The 18,400-nt window shown below is 44.0% G+C and overlaps 1 long non-coding RNA gene across 3 annotated transcripts in view; it reads right to left on the reverse strand.

The window, feature by feature from the left end:
• LOC132351452 (uncharacterized) overlaps positions 1 to 9,796 on the reverse strand; it is a 34,371-nt gene extending 24,575 nt beyond the window's left edge. Inside the window, exon 1 of one of the 3 annotated variants that reach the window (XR_009498346.1) lies at positions 8,131 to 9,796. This is a non-coding gene — a long non-coding RNA (uncharacterized LOC132351452). The remainder of the gene's footprint in view (positions 1 to 8,130) is intronic. The other 2 variants (XR_009498348.1, XR_009498347.1) reach the window with 2 other exon arrangements.
• Positions 9,797 to 18,400: the final 8,604 nt, after the last annotated feature.

The raw sequence follows: 18,400 nt of genomic DNA on the forward strand, positions 1-18,400 counted from the left end.
ACAGTAGGTGCCAATAAAGCCTGCACAGCGCCTCACTGCTCTGTTTCCACTGGCTCGACTCTTGCTTCCTGAGCGTGAAAAAAATGAAATGGGTGCATTTGTTTACGGCATCCTCTCAAATGGTGTGGTGCCCTTATAAAAAGAGCACGTATTTAGTATTTTTTGAAAAAATCTGACAAATACAAGTGAGAAAACAAAACCCATCCACAATTCTAATTAAAAGTTGAAAATATTTTTATAGTTATTATTCAAGTTGTGAGTTTCTCTGGTTTTTATTCTGGCTGCATGTTATGAGTATTCTGTTCAATATTTTTGCCTATTTACCTGCATCGACATCTTTTCTGTTGATTTTCAATCTGAAGCTAAAGAAAAGGCAGTCCTGAGGTCTTCCCTGGGCTGTGTGGAGAGCTCCTTACATAACTAGGGGAAGACACTCACTTCAGTAGTTGTGAGGGTACCATCAGAAAATAACCGACTTCCTGGGCGTCCCTGGTGGCGCAGTGGTTGGGAATCCTCCTGCCAATGCAGGGGACACGGGTTCGAGCCCTGGTCCAGGAAGATCCCACATGCCACAGAGCAACTAAGCCCGTGCGCCGCAACTACTGAGCCTGCGCTCTAGAGCCCGCGAGCCACAACTACTGAGCCTGCGAGCGACAACTTCTGAAGCCCATGCACCCTAGGGCCCACGTGCTACAACCACTGAAGCCCGCGCGCCTAGAGCCCGTGCTCCTCAACAAGAGAAGCCACCTCAATGAGAAGCCCACGCACCGCAATGAAGAGTAGCCCCCGCTCGCTGCAACTAGAGAAAGCCCGCGTGCAGCAACGAAGACCCAACGCAGCCAAAAATAAACTTAAAAAAAAAAAACTTAGAGATGAGCGGGAAATTTGTTAAAAAAAAGAAAGAAAGAAAATAACTGACTTCCAGACATCTGGGAAATTAGAAAAGGGAATCTTTTGACTCCATTTACCGCTGGCTTCTGTGTTTCAAGATTTTCTTGCAACCTTGACTAAAAGAATGCCTAGTAAATACTCACAAATCAGAGAATGGCAGGAAATAAAGGTCAGACATATCAGGAATAAGAAAAATATGCTTTTACCTATTATTACTTACTCTTGCTTTGAAAAGAAAAACAGTTTGGCTTGTTTCTTCATAAATCTTCATGTAATACTGTATACTTTTTGTACAATTAAACTATGAGATCTTTTGTATCTAGATCAGGAAATGTGATTTGATTAAAGTGAGATTTCAGAAAAATTCCTTTTGGGTAAATGAGAAGATAAAGTGTGCACACCAGCTCTTTGGATGACGGTATGATACTTCTGTTTAATCCAGAGTTGCCTCAGCATTTATTATAGAAACGCTTTGAGCCAGGTTCATATTTCGGCACTTCCTTCATTTCGCCAGAATCCCAAAGAGAAGTTAAAAGACTTCTGCAAGGGCTAACAGCTTCAGAGTTAGAAAGCTCATCTTTTTTTAAACTTTTTTTTTATTGTGGTAAAAACACATAACATAAAAATCATCTCAACCATTTTCAGCATATAGTTCAGTAGTGTTCAGTATATTCATATTGACGTGCAAGAGTGCTTTTTCATCTTACAAAACTGAAGCTCTGTCCCCTCTAAGCAACCACTCGCATTTTCCCGCCCCAGAGCCCCTGGCAATCACCCTCTGCTTTCTGTTTCCATGTGTCTGACTAGTTTAGAAACCTCATATGATTGGAATCATACATGTTTGTGCTGTGTCTGGCTTACTTCACTTAGTATAATATCCTCAAGGTTCCTCCAGGTTGTAGTGTGTGTCAGAACTTCTTTCTTTTTTTAAGGTCATAATACCCCATTGTATGGCAGGACCACATTTTGGCGGGAAGGCACCAAGAGCACTTAGAGAAGCCTTCCTGCAGGAGATGCCACCTAAACAGAGACTCAACATCGGGAGTTAGGCAGACGCAAGACCCTCCTCCAGACAATCTGGGACTGAAGTGAGAACATTTCCTAAACCAACGCTTTCCAAGCTTTTCCTTGGCAGGTAGGCTAAAGCCCAGTGTATACAACAGATCAAAAGTGCAGTCTCTCCTACGGGGAAAGAGAGAGGCGGAAACCTCAGTCTTCCGGTTTCTACCTCCCCCTTTTCATTGACTACGGACATGGTTAACCTCATGATGGCACAAGCGTGGTGGATGCTGACTTGGACGTGGGGCACAAGGGGCTTCTTTGGTGCTTGATCTGGTTACACAGGTGTGTTCAATCTGGTGAAATTCATCAGGCTGCCCCGGAGGACATCATGCTCAATGAAGTAAGCCAGGTACAAAAGGACAAACACTGCATGATTCCACTGATATAACTCATACCTAGGGTGGTCAGATTCAGAGAGACAAAGTAGGATGGTGGCTGCCCAGACCTGGGGGGAAGGGGGACAGTGAGTGTTTCATGGTTGTGGGCTTTCATTTGGGGAAGATGAAAAGCTTCTGGAGGTGAATGGTGGTGTGGATGCAAAACCACGTGAATGTACTCAATGCCATCGAGATATTCACCCCAAAATGGTTAAAACAGTACATTTTGCGCTATGTACACTTTTACCACAATTTTATTTTAAAAGAGAAAAATACTAATCAGGCTGTATATTTACGGTTTGCACACTTTTCTACATACAAAAGTTTTTTTAAAAAAAACCTACCCAAAGCCTAGTTGTAATCGTCACTCTCTGGAAACTTTCGAAGCATGGTGTTTTTCCATTCGTTGGACTGGCAAATATTTCTATTTCGTGAAGAACTAAAGGATAGTTCCTGCTTTTGCATCTCACCTCCCAAGTCAAAAAAACCCAAGATTTGACAACCTTGGTGACTCCCCCCTGACTGCTATTTCCTGAAGTTTGTCGGAGGCTATTTCTGCTTCTGTTTAGATTTCCCTCCTCCAAAATGGCCCTTGCTGGCAGGCATGGCTCCAGTAATGAGGAGACTGGGCTCTCACCCTGGTTTCCTCTCTGTGAGGGACCCCGGGGTTACACCATCGTGTAGTGATGTCCAGGGTCAAGCTTTCAAAGGTTCCGTGATTGTCAGGAAAACTTCTTCAGCTGAATGAGTTTTTTAAACTTCCCTGTCAGCAGAAAAAATCCTTCTGAAATAAATTATTCACTTTGGGCATGGAAATCAAGGGAAAATGTTAGAAGATATTTATTTAAGATAATATTGCTGACTTATCATGATAATTTACTTAAGAAAACATTCATGAGCCACTTCTTGAAATGAAAAATCACTTGCTCTTGAACAATGTAAGTTTTGGTGAGGGTTCAAAATTATATAACAGTTACACTAATTATAAAGAACTATTTATTTAGAATTATTTAGATTTGCTACAATTATGATCCGAAATGGCACTATCCAAACAGATTTTAATTAGGGAGGATTCTGTGTATGTATGTAGTCTTAATTCTCTTGGTTGATAAAAAATAGGAAAAAAATAATTGTGAGTTGTTTAAAACCCTACTTACTGAAATGCTGACTTGGATGTTTCTTTCTTTCTTTCTTTCTTTCTTTCTTTCTTTCTTTCTTTCTTTCTTTATGGCTGTGTTGGGTCTTCGTTTCTGTGCGAGGGCTTTCTCTAGTTGCGGCGAGCGGGGGCCATTCTTCATCGCGGTGTGCGGGCCTCTCACTGTCGCGGCCTCTCTTGTTGCGGAGCACAGGCTCCAGATGCGCAGGCTCAGTAATTGTGGCTCACGGGCCCAGTTGCTCCGCGGCATGTGGGATCTTCCCAGACCAGGGCTCGAACCTGTGTCCCCTGCATTGGCAACCACTGCGCCACCAGGGAAGCCCTTGGATGCTTCTTAATTGTCTAAGTCAAAAAAATAGCCAGGGAGTTAAAAATCCAAACTGTTTTAAAGGTGAACTCCCTTTGTAGTCTGTATTCAGTAAAATAATATTTTTAATTTAATTTTTATGATATTTAAAAATATTTGCCATGTCGATATAGTATCATATGCGCTTTCTGAGTTTTTAGTATGAAAATGAATTCATAGACTATTTTTGTGTCAATATATATGTCCTGAAACCATAAGAACTATTCAGATTTACAAGACCATCTACTAAAGCTACATTTTTACTGGGTGTGTAAAATTACTCTCCTTTATTTTTAAGTTCGAGTTGACCATGCATTGAGAAGACCTCCACTGATTCTGCATCTAGTTGAGTGCACTTAAATTATCTCTAAAAAGTTTGAAGGTTTATTAGCCAAACAATTTTTGGAGTACGTCAAGAATTAATTTTATTTTCCCCTGACTTTATTGGGTGTATATATATATATATTTTTTTTTTTTGGCCACACAGCTGTGGGATCTTAGTTCCCTGACCAGGGATCGAACTCGCGCCCATGGCATTGAAAGCACAGAGTCTTAACCACTGTACCGCCAGCCAGGAGATGCCCTATTGGGTGTTTCAATAATAGTAATACAATCAGATGTCAGTCAAATCTTTATGCTGTGCATCTTATACAGTGCTGTATGTCAATTATATCTCAATAAAACTGGAAGAAAATAATAATAATAATACAGAGTCCTATCTCACATTCATTGAGCATTTTCTATTTTCCAGGCACTATTCTTGCACTTTACATTTACAATCTCATTTAATCCTCACGTTAGCCCTGGGGGATGATAGTACTATTATTATCCCTAATTTACAGAGGAGGGAACCAAAGCACAGAGAAGTTAAGTAGCATAGAGCTAACATGTGACATTAGCTAGTTAACAAGAGGCAGAGAATTCAAGCAGGACATTTTCACCCTTAGTCTACTCGGGATCCATTCTGCATGGTGTGAAGGTTCCACATCTGGTCCACAACTGGTCAACAGCACATCCACAGTCATTTTGATCCAAAGCCTGTGCAATCACTGGACGGGCACCGGCTTGGGGACAGGGGTCAGACCTCTCCTCTCCACACCCTACACCTCTCTAAGCATCCATGGGCAAGTTTCCACCCACTCCAGAGAGATGATAGAGTCTGGCCAAGAAAATCTGGTAAGAACTGGAGTGTACCCAATTTTCAATGAAAAATAACGTTGAGGCTGAACTTTAATCTTTCACCACTTCAGTGAAGTAGAATTTAGGTAGAACATCTCAGGATTTCCCGACCTTACCTTTACTCTGAAGGAGAACCCTCTCGGTATAGCTGAAAGGACCACCTGCCTTTAATTAAACCCTTGAACTTTCTTGGCTTTGGAAAACTTACTGGAGGGAAATATCCAAAGACTCTAAAGCTTAGTTTATTTTCAGAGCCACAACTAATATCACCAACTAAATCTGTGGAAGATTCTGGCAAATGGCTGAAGCCGAGATGAGTGAGGTAGTGCCTGCCTTCTAGGTTTTCCAGGAGGAGTAAATGATATGAAGATGTGAAAGGCTGAGCACAGCCTTTTAAGCTGTGTTTTAACCTGTCTGTTAAAATACACCTTAAAAAAGCATCCCATGTAAATTATGGAGTACAACGATTATGAAGCTTCCCCCATTAGAAAGTTCTTCCATTTATTATTAGTTTTCTAGTAGCTTGTTTTACTCTGTAGATTCTATCCATGTATATTAAAACTACAGATCAACACTCATACAAGAAACTCAGCAGAAAAAATGTAATCTGCTGAAATTTTAGAGCTCTCAAAATTCAAACTGAAACTTCTTCTTTCCTGTGAATGAAACTCTAGTCAGGGAAAAAGAAACCTTTATTTGCCATTAAAAGTGTCTTCTTTATCTAAATATTATATTACACTGATTTAAGTCTAACTTTAATGGAATATCTACAATACCGTCTATCTAATGAATTTCACGCCACTATAAATGTCAAAACAAAAACATCAGAGTGTCTCAGTTCTTTCCTCTTTGCCTTGAAATTGGGGTTAATTTTGAAAGCTTTACAATCAAAGTTGTGTGTGCATTAGTTACATAGTACAGAAAAAATCAACTTTTAAAAGACTAAAAATTGAACTACACGAGAAAATGCTGAAGGAATTGGAATTATTAGCAGCAAGACTGGGGACCTAGATTGGAAATGAAATGCATTCAGCTTTTACAGGACTTCCAAAATGAATTTACAAACAGCTTATACTAATAAATTCTAGAACTTTGTGCTAATCAATAGCAAAAGTTCATACTGAAGATTTAAAATATGTTCCACACTATATACGGTCTACATAATCAATGATGAAACAAAGCCGTCTAGGAACCATACGAACATTCTGTACAGATATTCATACTGATCTATTTATATCAGAGTCCCCAGAGCTATCAATTCACAAGAACGTATTATTGCCACAATCTCTTAATTCTGTGTTCCAAATAATAAAACAGCACCAGCAGCTAATCTGTCCCTCACAGGATGCCATAGTTTGACAGCGAGTAAGGCTGCATTTTAAAACAGTGATGAGATTCAATTTCAATCTCAATACCTACAACTTAACTGTCACACAGTAGTAAGTATTAGCAAAGATGTTCCACACTGGGATCTCTAATACACTGCTGGTAAGAAAGAAAAATACTCTGACAATATCCAGTGAACCTGAAGATAGGCATTCAGACCCCAGGAATACCTGAGAAAGACCTGGCATCCAACTCGTAGGTGTTTCCCCAACAAACCCTTGAAAGTGTGCCTCAGGAGACATGGACAAGAACATTCATGGTGGCATTAGGTCACAGCCAAATACTAGAAATGGCCCAAATTTCCACTGATGAGAGAATGGATCAATAGCTTAACGCACAATACCCATACTGTTGAGTACTATACAGAAGTGGAAATTGGTTAAAATTAATGTACTAGTGTTCCATGTTCTGATGGGATAATTGTTTTATCCATGTTTATTACCTCAAAGATTTTCTGAGGGTTATGTATAGCAAACACCATCAAGAAAGTGAAAATGGGAGAAAATATTTGTAAATCATATATCTGATAAAGGACTTATACCTATAATATCAATATATAAAGTGTTCTTATACATACCTTAAACATTAAAAAACCAAGTAATTAAATGTTTTAAATGGTCAAAGGATCTGAAGAAATATTTCACCAAAAAGGATATACAAATAGCCAACAAGCACATGAAAAGGTGCTCAATATCATTAGTCATTAGGGGAATGCAAATCAAAACCACAACAAGATACCAGTTCACACCTACTAGGATGACATAGTAAAAAGACCAGACAATAAGTGTTGACGAGGATATGGAGAAATTGGAGCCCTCATACGACTGCTGGTGGGAATGCAAAATGAAGCAGCTTCTTTGGAAAACAGTCTAGCAGCTTCTCAAAAGATTAAACATAGACTTACCCTATGATCCATCATTTCCACTCAAGCTATATACCCCCCCAAATGAAACATGTGTTCACACAAAAACTTGTACAGAAATATTCACAGCAGCATTATTTATAATAACCAAAAAGTAGGAACAACCCAAATATCCATAAATAGATGAATAAATAAATAAAACATGATACTTCCATAGAATGGAATATTAGACAGTAAGAAAGAATGAAGTACCAATACATGCTACATCATGGATGAACCATAAAAATGCTACATTAAGTGCAAGTCAGATGCAAAAGGTCACATATTGTATGATTCCATCTATATGAAATGACCAGAATAGGCAATTCCACAGAGATAGAAAGCAGATTAGTGGTGGCCTTGGTCTGGCAGGTGAGAGGAAGGGGCGTGTCTGCTGATTAGTAAAGGTGTTTTTGGAGGTGAGAATGAAAGTGTTCTAAAATGAACTGTGGTGATGGTTGTACACTTCTGTGACTATTTTAAAAACAATTGCAAGAGAGGCCACAATAGTGAGAGGCCCACGCACCGCGATGAAGAGGGGCCCCCGCTTGCCGCTACTAGAGAAAGCCCTCGCACAGAAACAAAGACCCAACACAGCCAAAAAAAAAAAAAAAAAAAAACTAAAGCCACATTGAAGGGGGCAGGTGAAATTAATTGTAATGGTATATTTTATAAAAAAAAAACAATTGAATAGTACACTTTAAAGAGATGAATTGTATGGTATGTGAACTGTATCTCAATAAAGCTCATCGAAAAGGTTATATGCATTATAATACAACTTATATTCAAATTTTAAGACGTGCGAAACATTACATATTGTACATGCACATACTTGGAAACATGCAGGCAAGGGTGGCATTCAAAAATATTGAAAAGCTTGTACTGACTCATCAGAGTCAATGCCAGCCTTTACACAGCAGTGAACACGTGGGAGAACATCCATCCAGCAGGCGGGAAAGACAAACGCCAAAGTTCAGACAGCAATCACCTCTGTGCAGGGAGAGAGGGGAGGGGACCACGCTGTCCTCAACTGTTTCTTTAAAAGCAAACTCTCAAGTAAACATCACAAAATGTCCAGATTTTATCAAAGGTGGCTGGTGAGTACCGGCACATTTATTGTAAGATTCCCTGTATTTTTCTGTATGCTGCAAAGCTTTCATGGTTTAAAAAATTCTACATTTCTAGGCCTGTCCCACTAAAGGCCATGACAAACGTCTGATCAGGGCTGTTTGTTGCTGGTTGTTAAACACTGGCCTGCATTCTGCTGAGTCCAGGCCAAAAAAAGCCTGGTCATTTCCACAAAAGCGAGGACAGAAGGGATCTTCACGGGTCATGGTGAGGGAGAAAAGCCGTCTAGGAAGCCGTCTAGGCGTGAAGGGCTAACCCCTCCGCCCAGGTCTCCTGAAACCAGGTTTGCACTACAGGAGCAGGAATTGTCACTGAGCACAAAGCAGACGGTTCGGCTCCCCTGAAACCAGTCTGGTCCAACAATCCTCAAGGAGCGGAGTCCACGGCTGCCAGAAACTTCCTGACCCGGAAGCAGAAGGTTTAAGAGCATTTCTGGTAACTCTTGGATTAAACCCCTGATTTCTGGGAGCAGGTTGCTGAAGTTTCTGGCACAGGCGTGTAGTTAGAAAGACCTCGTCTGTTGTTTAAGAATCTAATCGCAATAGTCCAAAGCCAAGGATGCCAGTAAAACAAAACAAAACAAAATCTCGTCTTTCTTGTCCTGTGCAGCACATTGGTGGGACCGGGGTTTAAGGACTTTCACATTTTTTATAATTTAATCCAGGGGCTGTGTTTGAGAGTCCCTCCTCAGTGTGGACGCTAACGACTGGAGGTGAAAGGCAAGCCCCTCCAGCACCTTCGCCAGGTTTTCCTCTCCCGTGGCAGCCTCTGTGCTGTCCTGGCATCAGAGGAGCTCAGGGATTCAGGAGTGGGTGGCAGGGCGCGACGACGGGCCCTCAGGAGTAAATGGCGCGGGGTGCGGGGCTCAGGTCCCTTTGAGGATGTGTCTGTCTTCCCGGCGCTCAGAAGCCCCAGCGGTCGCCTGCGTTACATAAACTGCTCGGCGAGTTCGTCCCTTCCCCCAGGTGACTCATGACCGCGCGTCCTTCCAGCGGGGATAAAAATACAATGCGTGACAGCATCGCAGCGTCTGCAATTCCCAAGGAAGAAGTGGCTTTAGACGTTTCCCTACCGAGCTTGGCGACGGAGCGCCGGAGAGCGTGTCCGAAGGCGGTGGGCCCTGGGACAGCCTGTGCCGCGATGCGGGGGCAGGAAGCGGCGGGTCCCTGCAGCGCGCTGGCCCGAGATAATGCCATTGTGTGGCCGCCGGCGGCCGCTCCCACCGCGAGAGCCGGGCCTGGCGTCGGGCGCCCTGGCCGCGGGCCAGCCGGGCCTGCCGGCCCGAGGCGGGGTGTGCGGCCCCTCCCGGCGCTCGCACACAGTGCCGGCCACACCTCACCTTCCCGAGGAAATCTGGCCAGAAAGCCAGACTTCGTGACTTCGCCTCCTTCTCCTTTACGAGCTTGCCCGCCCCCAGCCCTGCCCGGCTTTTGTTTTCCACTTGGGCGCAGCGCTGGTATTCGCTCCTCGCTCGGGTTGGGATGCAAGGTCCCAGGCCGTACAGCAGCCGATGACAGGGGGATGGGGAAGATATTTAAGGTCCCAGGCCGTACAGCAGCCGATGACAGGGGGATGGGGAAGATATTTAAGGTCCCAGGCTATACAGGAGCTGATGACAGGGGGATGGGGAAGATATTGAAGGTCCCAGGCCATACAGGAGTTGATGACAGAGGGATGGGGAAGATATTTAAGGTCCCCGGCCATACAGGAGCTGATGACAGTTGGATGGGGAAGATATTTAAGGGCCCAGGCCATACAGGAGCTGATGACAGAGGGATGGGGAAGATATTTAAGGTCCCAGGCTATACAGGAGCTGATGACAGGGGGATGGGGAAGATATTTAAGGGCCCAGGCCATGCAGGAGCTGATGACAGGGGGATGGGGAAAATATTTAAGGTCCCAGGCTATACAGGAGCTGATGACAGGGGGATGGGGAAGATATATAAGGGCCCAGGCCATGCAGGAGCCGATGACAGGGGGATGGGGAAGATATTTAAGGTCCCAGGCCATGCAGGAGCCGATGACAGGGGGATGGGGAAGATATTTAAGGTCCCCGGCCATGCAGGAGCCGATGACAGGGGGATGGGGAAGATATTTAAGGTCCCAGGCCATGCAGGAGCCGATGACAGGGGGATGGGGAAGATATTTAAGGGCCCCGGCCATGCGGGAGCCGATGACAGGGGGATGGGGAAGATATTTAAGGTCCCAGGCTATACAGGAGCTGATGACAAGGGGATGGGGAAGATATTGAAGGTCCCAGGCTATACAGGAGCTGATGACAGGGGGATGGGGAAGATATTTAAGGGCCCAGGCCATGCAGGAGCTGATGACAGGGGGATGGGGAAAATATTTAAGGTCCCAGGCTATACAGGAGCTGATGACAGGTGGATGGGGAAGATATATAAGGGCCCAGGCCATGCAGGAGCCGATGACAGGGGGATGGGGAAGATATTTAAGGTCCCAGGCCATGCAGGAGCCGATGACAGGGGGATGGGGAAGATATTTAAGGTCCCAGGCCATGCAGGAGCCGATGACAGGGGGATGGGGAAGATATTTAAGGGCCCCGGCCATGCGGGAGCCGATGACAGGGGGATGGGGAAGATATTTAAGGTCCCAGGCTATACAGGAGCTGATGACAAGGGGATGGGGAAGATATTGAAGGTCCCAGGCTATACAGGAGCTGATGACAGGGGGATGGGGAAGATATTGAAGGTCCCAGGCTATACAGGAGCTGATGACAGGGGGATGGGGAAGATATTGAAGGTCCCAGGCCATACAGGAGTTGATGACAGAGGGATGGGGAAGATATTTAAGGTCCCCGGCCATACAGGAGCTGATGACAGGGGGATGGGGAAGATATATAAGGGCCCAGGCCATGCAGGAGCCGATGACAGGGGGATGGGGAAGATATTTAAGGTCCCAGGCCATGCAGGAGCCGATGACAGGGGGATGGGGAAGATATTTAAGGTCCCCGGCCATGCAGGAGCCGATGACAGGGGGATGGGGAAGATATTTAAGGTCCCAGGCCATACAGGAGCTGATGACAGGGGGATGGGGAAGATATTTAAGGGCCCAGGCCATACAGGAGCTGATGACAGGGGGATGGGGAAGATATTTAAGGGCCCAGGCTATACAGGAGCTGATGACAGAGGGATGGGGAAGATATTTAAGGTCCCAGGCTATACAGGAGCTGATGACAGGGCGGTGGCGAAGATGCTGTATCCGCCAGGCCTCGCTGCTTCCGTCAGAACCAGACCCTCCCTCTTAGAGGGACCGTGGCCCTCCTCACTCCTCCAAGAGCACTCACCAAGGACTCTTTTAGCCGTATTTAGCAGCAATATTGTTTGATTTTAACTGGACATTGTTCTAAACACACAAAAGAGTTCAAGGATGTGGCCCGTTGCATTTTGTTCTTCTGCCCCCCTCCCCCTCCCCACGATGTCAGGTTTCTCTGGGAAAATGGGATGAAAATGTTTGGGGACATTTCCACAATAAAACACTCTAAAATATTTTTTTAAGATTTCCTTTCTAGTCATGTCCAGATTATAACTCAAATCTGCAGAAGTCAGGAAATTCCAAATTTATGTTGACACTTTCCCCTTAAAAGCCTCACCAGATGATAAAGAGTGTAAAAATCCTGTTCCAATCCAAATGTTCCAAAAATGACACAGGTTGCCAGATTCTTCTAGCAAAAAAGGTGCTTAAGGACAAGAAAGAATGGCCTTTTAAGAAGCAAATAGAATCTTTCAGGCAATAATTTTTCTAAATGATTTCTTAGTATAGACGGTGAAATAATCATTTCAGGAGGGTTGGCTTCTTGATTTAATTTTTACAGATTGAGAGGAATTATATTTACGGGTGGAAGCAATTTAAAAAGTGGTGGAATTTACCCACGAGGTCAGCAGTTCTCAAGGTGGGAATGAGTCCGTGGCATCATCCGGGGGACCTTTCTGGACCACTCAGTCAGGTCAGTCTCAAAGGTTCTGGCGGCCCCAAGCAGAACCCTCATGGGCAGTGGCCCGGCTTCCCACCTGGTGGGACAGGTTCGGCTCCAACCCCAGCCCTGCCAGCAGCAAGCGGTGGATGAGAGCATATTATTTCCATGTCTAAGACCCAGTTTCCTCATCTACGAAACAGAGGATGATCATAGTATCTACCTCATGGGTTATTTGAGATTAAATGAGATAATGCATGTTAGCATAAGAAAGCATGTCTAAAAATTCCTCCATAAACACTAGTGAAAATAACCATCATCTAACAATATTCATGGTGTTAAGGAAATATGAGCACTGTCAACATGAGTATGAGAAAAGTGCATCTGAATACCTTTAAGACGTGGCAGGAAGAACCTGACAAAAAGAAAACCTCAGGGATAAAAGTTTTTGTTTTTGTTTTTTTATTGATGCATAGTTGATGTACAATATTACAGAGGTTACAGGTGTACAGTATAGTGATTCACAATTTTTAAAGGTTATACTACATTTATAGTTATTATAAAATATTGGCTATATTCCCTGTGCTGTACAATATATCCTTGTAGCTTATTTTATACCTAATAGTTTGTAGCTCTTTCTCTCCTTCCCCTATATTGCCCCTCCCCTCTTCCCTCTCCCCACTGGTAATCACTAGTTTGTTCTCTATATCTGTGAGTCTGCTTCTTTTATGTTATAGAAAAGAACTAGTCTGTTGTATTTTTTAGATTCCACATATAAGTGATATCATACAGTGTCTGTCTTTCTCAGTCTGACTTATTTCACTTAGCATAATGCCCTCCAAGTCCATCCATGTTGCTGCAAATGGCAAAATTCCCTTCTTCTTTATGGCTGAGTAGTATTCCATTGTATATATGGACATCTTCTTTATCCATTCATCTGTTGATGGACACTTAGGTTGCTTCCATATCTTGGCTTAGGGATAAAGTTTTACAAGGAAAATGGGATGTACTCTTTTTTTTTTAACATCTTTATTGGAGTATAATTGCTTTACAATGGTGTGTTAGTTTCTGCTTTATAACAAAGTGAATCAGCTGTACATATACACATATACCCATATCTCCTCCCTATTGCGTCTCCCTCCCATCCTCCCTATCCCACCCCTCTAGGTGGACACAAAGCACCGAGCTGATCTCCCTGTGCTATGCAGCTGTTTCCCACCAGCTATCTATTTTACAGTTGGTAGTGTATATATGTCCACGCCACTCTCTCACTTCATCCCAGCTTACCCTTCCCCCTCCCCATGTCCTCAAGTCCACTATCTACGTCTGCGTCTTTATTCCTGTCCTGCCCCTAGGTTCTTCAGAACGATTTTTTTTTTTTTAGATTCCATATATATGTGTTAGCATACGGTATTTATTTTTCACTTTCTGACTTACTTCACTCTGTATGACAGTCTCTAGGTCCATCCTAGAATTACGGTTTTCTCAGGGTATATGCCCAGTAGTGGGATTGCTGGGTCGTATGGTAGTTCTATTTTTAGTTTTTTAAGGAACCTCCATACTGTTCTCCATAGTGGTTGTATCAATTTACATTCCCACCAAGAGTGCAAGAGGGTTCCCTTTTCTCCACACCCTCTCCAGCCTTTATTGTTTGTAGATTTTTTGATGATGGCCATTGTTACCGGTGTGAGGTGATACCTCAAGGAAAACGGGATGTACTCTTAACACACGTTTCTAGGGCCACAGAAATAACTAATTACACTGACAGAGAAGGGCAGTGACAATATCCAAATATCAGCCGGCTCTGTCCAGGGTCTGAAAGGCCCAATGGGCTGCAGATAAAGAAAACAAAAAGAAGCAGCATGTGGTTTCCAAGTCGTAGACAGAAACCTAAACACAAAAAGAGATGGACATATACACACTACCAAACGTAAAATAGATAGCTAGTGGGAAGCAACCGCATAGCACAGGGAGATCAGCTCTGTGCTTTGTGACCACCTAGAGGGGTGGGATAGGGAGGGTGGGAGGGAGGGAGATGCAAGAGGGAAGAGATATGGGAACATATGTATATGTATAACTGATTCACTTTGTTATAAAGCAGAAACTAACACACCATTGTAAAGCTATTATACTCCAATAAAGATGTTAAAAAAAAAAAAAAGAGATGGGCCTTCTGGTAGACACAAAAAGTCGTGGGGAAAAGAGCTCTAGATTATAGACAACCAGCAAGAAGGACCAGGAGAAGTGCAGGGGTCTGGCTCCTCCACACCCACCTTTGTAAACCTGTGACCACTTGGCCACGGCCTGGGATTGCGGAGAAGGGGGACCATGGTCCCGCAGCCCCGAGAGTGTTGATCCCATATCTCCTACTGACCTGACCGGGGGATGACCCAGGGAATTAAGTCACCTTTTTTTAGACTATGGTACGATAAGGAAGTCTTGGAGGGCTGAAGAGGCAAATACATGGTCTCTCATGTTAAAATAAAAAAAAAAAAAAAAAACAGTCTGGCCATGAAATGGACAGATCAGCTTAATCTTCCTGTCTGTAAGGATATTATATTTAAAAGCTACCTGTCAATACACAACCAAGAAGACTGTGGGAAGAGGAAACGCTTTCAGACCAATTTCATTTCCGTCTGTGACGGACAGTGAGACCGTGTAATAAAGGCAGAACAATGGATGTGGAATCGGAGGAAACGTGTCCCAGCATCTGCTGGCGGCGTGGCAGCGAGGCCCGCGGGCGCTCAGGCCACCTTCCTCCTCGGCCTCCCCAGACCCAGGGCCCGTCTGCCTGACCACCTGCCAGCCGGCTGCTTCTCCCGAGGCCCACTCACTGCTGCTGTTTGCTTTTAGATTTGTTTCCAGCCCACGTCTGTTGTTTCCTGGGTTTAAGCGGCAGTAAAGGTTCTGCGGAGAAATAAGGGTGGGATTTGGAGTCAGAACAGAACAGTGATGGCTGCCTGGCCCCGCCATTCACTTCTGTGGACTCAGGGGACCACTGATCCTTTAGAAGTGAGATAGCCTGTCTCAGCCAGTGGGGATCACCACACCATCCTTTCATGATTACGATGAGGATTAAAAATCAAGGACAACTATAAAGCTCGGTTCAATACATGTGTAATTTGCTCCTAACTGTTGATCTTACATCTTTTCCAGCTCTGGGCTTTATCTGGGTTCAAGATCCTTATTGAAAGGTATGCGTATGCTTCCAAAAACAGTCTAAGAATTCACTTGGTTAGGTGTCAGATTCTCTCCACGGGCCCTGCTCTACCCACAGTTCAGTTTGCATCCGGAAAGCAGGCCACGGCCAGGGGCTGGGAACATTAGGGAAGGAAGTGTGACCATCACACAGACTGCAAGGACCTTCCTTCCTTTTCTCTCTCTGTCCTTCATCTCCTCTCTTCCTCTTTTTCATCCTCTTCTCATTCCTAGGCCTTGATGCTGACAATGAGGAAACTCACAGAGTCTACAAACTTGTACCTGAGGCCAAGATTATTTTCAAGACGCTACCTGGGTGGGGGGGGGGGTCACATGACAACAGTATTTCGATGCTGATTTGAATAAATGTGGAGTCCCAGTGAGTTCAGCCCGGGTGTCTGGGCCTCAGAGGACTGGAGCGCACGTTCGTTGACTTTGCCTCCTTCGTTCTGTGCCCCTGGACATCTCGGAGCTGGTAAATATTTGCCCTGCAGTGGGGAGGATGGCAGGGGCTGCGCAGGGACGTGACAAGGCAGCTCATCCTCTGTGTCAATAGCGTGAAACAAACAGTGGCAACGTGCGAGGAGGGCACGCGTTGGTTGGGTTCAGAGCGGGGAGCCACAGACGGCCGTGACCTCCAGATTGCATCTCAGGGCCCTTGGGAGCGGCCCTGAACGTCAGCTCTTACTCCCTGGAGGGGCTGAACCCAGAGATCCCTGCAGGGTTCTAGGACCAGATGAGTCCCTGGCTTTCTCATTATCCTCAGTCTGCTTGCTACCTTCAGCCCCTAACTCTCTGCTAAAAAGAAGAGAAAGGCGATGGGGGAGAAGATACACTTAGATGAATCAGTAAAGAAACAAACGTGCCCAGGGAGGAGCTGGACTGCACTGCCGGCAAAACCAGAAGTGTGCAGAGCAAAGTTTAGCAAACGGCCCCAAGTCGTATGTCTGAGACAGGTGAGGGCTTTGCTCCTGAAGGAAAAGGCAACCAGATGAACTACCCAGATTTCTGTTACACTCTCCCTTTCAGTTTGCATAAACAGTCTCAAAATATAAATGGAATTGACAAACTGAACTTTCCACCCCTTTCAGTCATACGAAGCTTTTCAGGATATCACAATATTAGTCTATAGTAAGTGACTTCTGATGAAAAAGAAAAAATTAGTCAGCATTCCTAGGAATTGCTAGTGAAAATATGTTCTAACAATGCAAAAATGAAAAATAATACATAGCGATGCATTGTCTCAACCCAAATGGTGCAATAGCATATGGATATGTTTGTTTCATAATTAACAATATGTATGATGATCTTTTGAAATTTCAGCTTGAGGACTCAACATGCATTCTTGGAAGGTAACATGCATGGCCTGGGCGAAGCTTTCAGAAGACTGATTAAACCCATGGGCTGTGGGTTTAACATTCTTGGAAGGTAACATGCATGGCCTGAGCCACCTGGGTTAGAACACTAGCTCTGCCACTTTGCCACTCACTAGCTGTGTGACTCTGGGCAAGTTACCTTAATCTCTCTGTGCCTCAGTTTCCCCAGATGTAAGAGTAACATCACCTCCTTCACAGACTAGCTGTGAGAATGAAGGGCGATAATCCAGGCCAATCGCTGGGCACAGTGCTTGTGACATAGGAGAGAGGAAAGCTGATCAACAATATCACATTATTAAATGAAGTCATTTAAGTGAAAATGCCTTATACCTTGTACAATTCTGGGTACACGTCAGCTATATTTATAAGCATTATTAATGATAGTTGTTGATATATGTGGAATCTAAAAAATAAAATGAATAATTAAAACAGAAACAGACTCACAGATACAAGAGAATGAACTAGGGTGTAGAGAGACGGGCAAGGTGGGTGAAGGGGATTAGGAGGTACAAACTCCTAGGTATAAAATAAATCAGTTACAAAGATGTAATGTACAGCATGGGGAATAGAGTCAATATTTTCTAATAACATCGTATGGAGTATAATCTATAAAAATATCGAATCACTATGTTGTACACCTGAAACTAATATAATAAGTCAACTACACTTCAATAAAAAAAGAGAGAAAAAAAGAAAATAACCAAAAAGAAAAATAATATTTGTTGAGCACTTAGCACACGTAAAGTAAGGTCCAAGGTACAGGAGTACAAAGAAGTCGGGAGATAGAACATTAAAAACAAAAATAAATAAATTAAATAAAATAGTATGATGGTTCCTTAAAAAATTAAACTCACAAGTACTTACAAGTACCATGTGATCCAGCAATTCCAGTTCTGGGTATACACCCAAAAGCAACCAAAAAAAGGACTGGAACAGATGTCTGTACACCTGTGTTCATAGCAGCATCATTCGTAAGAGCCAAAAGGTGGATGCAGCTGAGGAGTGGATAAACCAAATGTGATGTATACGTACAAAGGACCATTATTCAGCCTTGAAAAGGAGGGAAACACTGCCACGTGCCATAGCCCGGATGAACCTTGAAGACATCGTGTTACGTGAAATCAGCCAGACACAAAAGGACAAATTCTGTATGATTCCACTTATGCGAGGTCCCTAGGGTATCACAGTCACAGAGACAGAAAGCAGAAGGGTGGGTGCCAGGGGCTGGGGGAGGGAAGGATGGGGAGTTAGGGTTTAAAAGACACAGCAATCGAAATCATCCACCTTTAAAGCCAGAGAGGACTTCCCTGGTGGCACAGTGGTTAAGAATCCACCTGTCAATGCAGGGGACACGGGTTCGAGCCCTGGTCCGGGAAGATCCCACGTGCCGTGGAGCAACTAAGCCCGTGCGCTACAACTGCTGAGCCTGGGCTCTAGAGCGCACGAGCCACAACTCCTGAGCCCAC

Source organism: Balaenoptera ricei, chromosome 17 (assembly GCF_028023285.1).
Source record: "Balaenoptera ricei isolate mBalRic1 chromosome 17, mBalRic1.hap2, whole genome shotgun sequence".
NCBI classification, from domain to species: domain Eukaryota; kingdom Metazoa; phylum Chordata; class Mammalia; order Artiodactyla; family Balaenopteridae; genus Balaenoptera; species Balaenoptera ricei.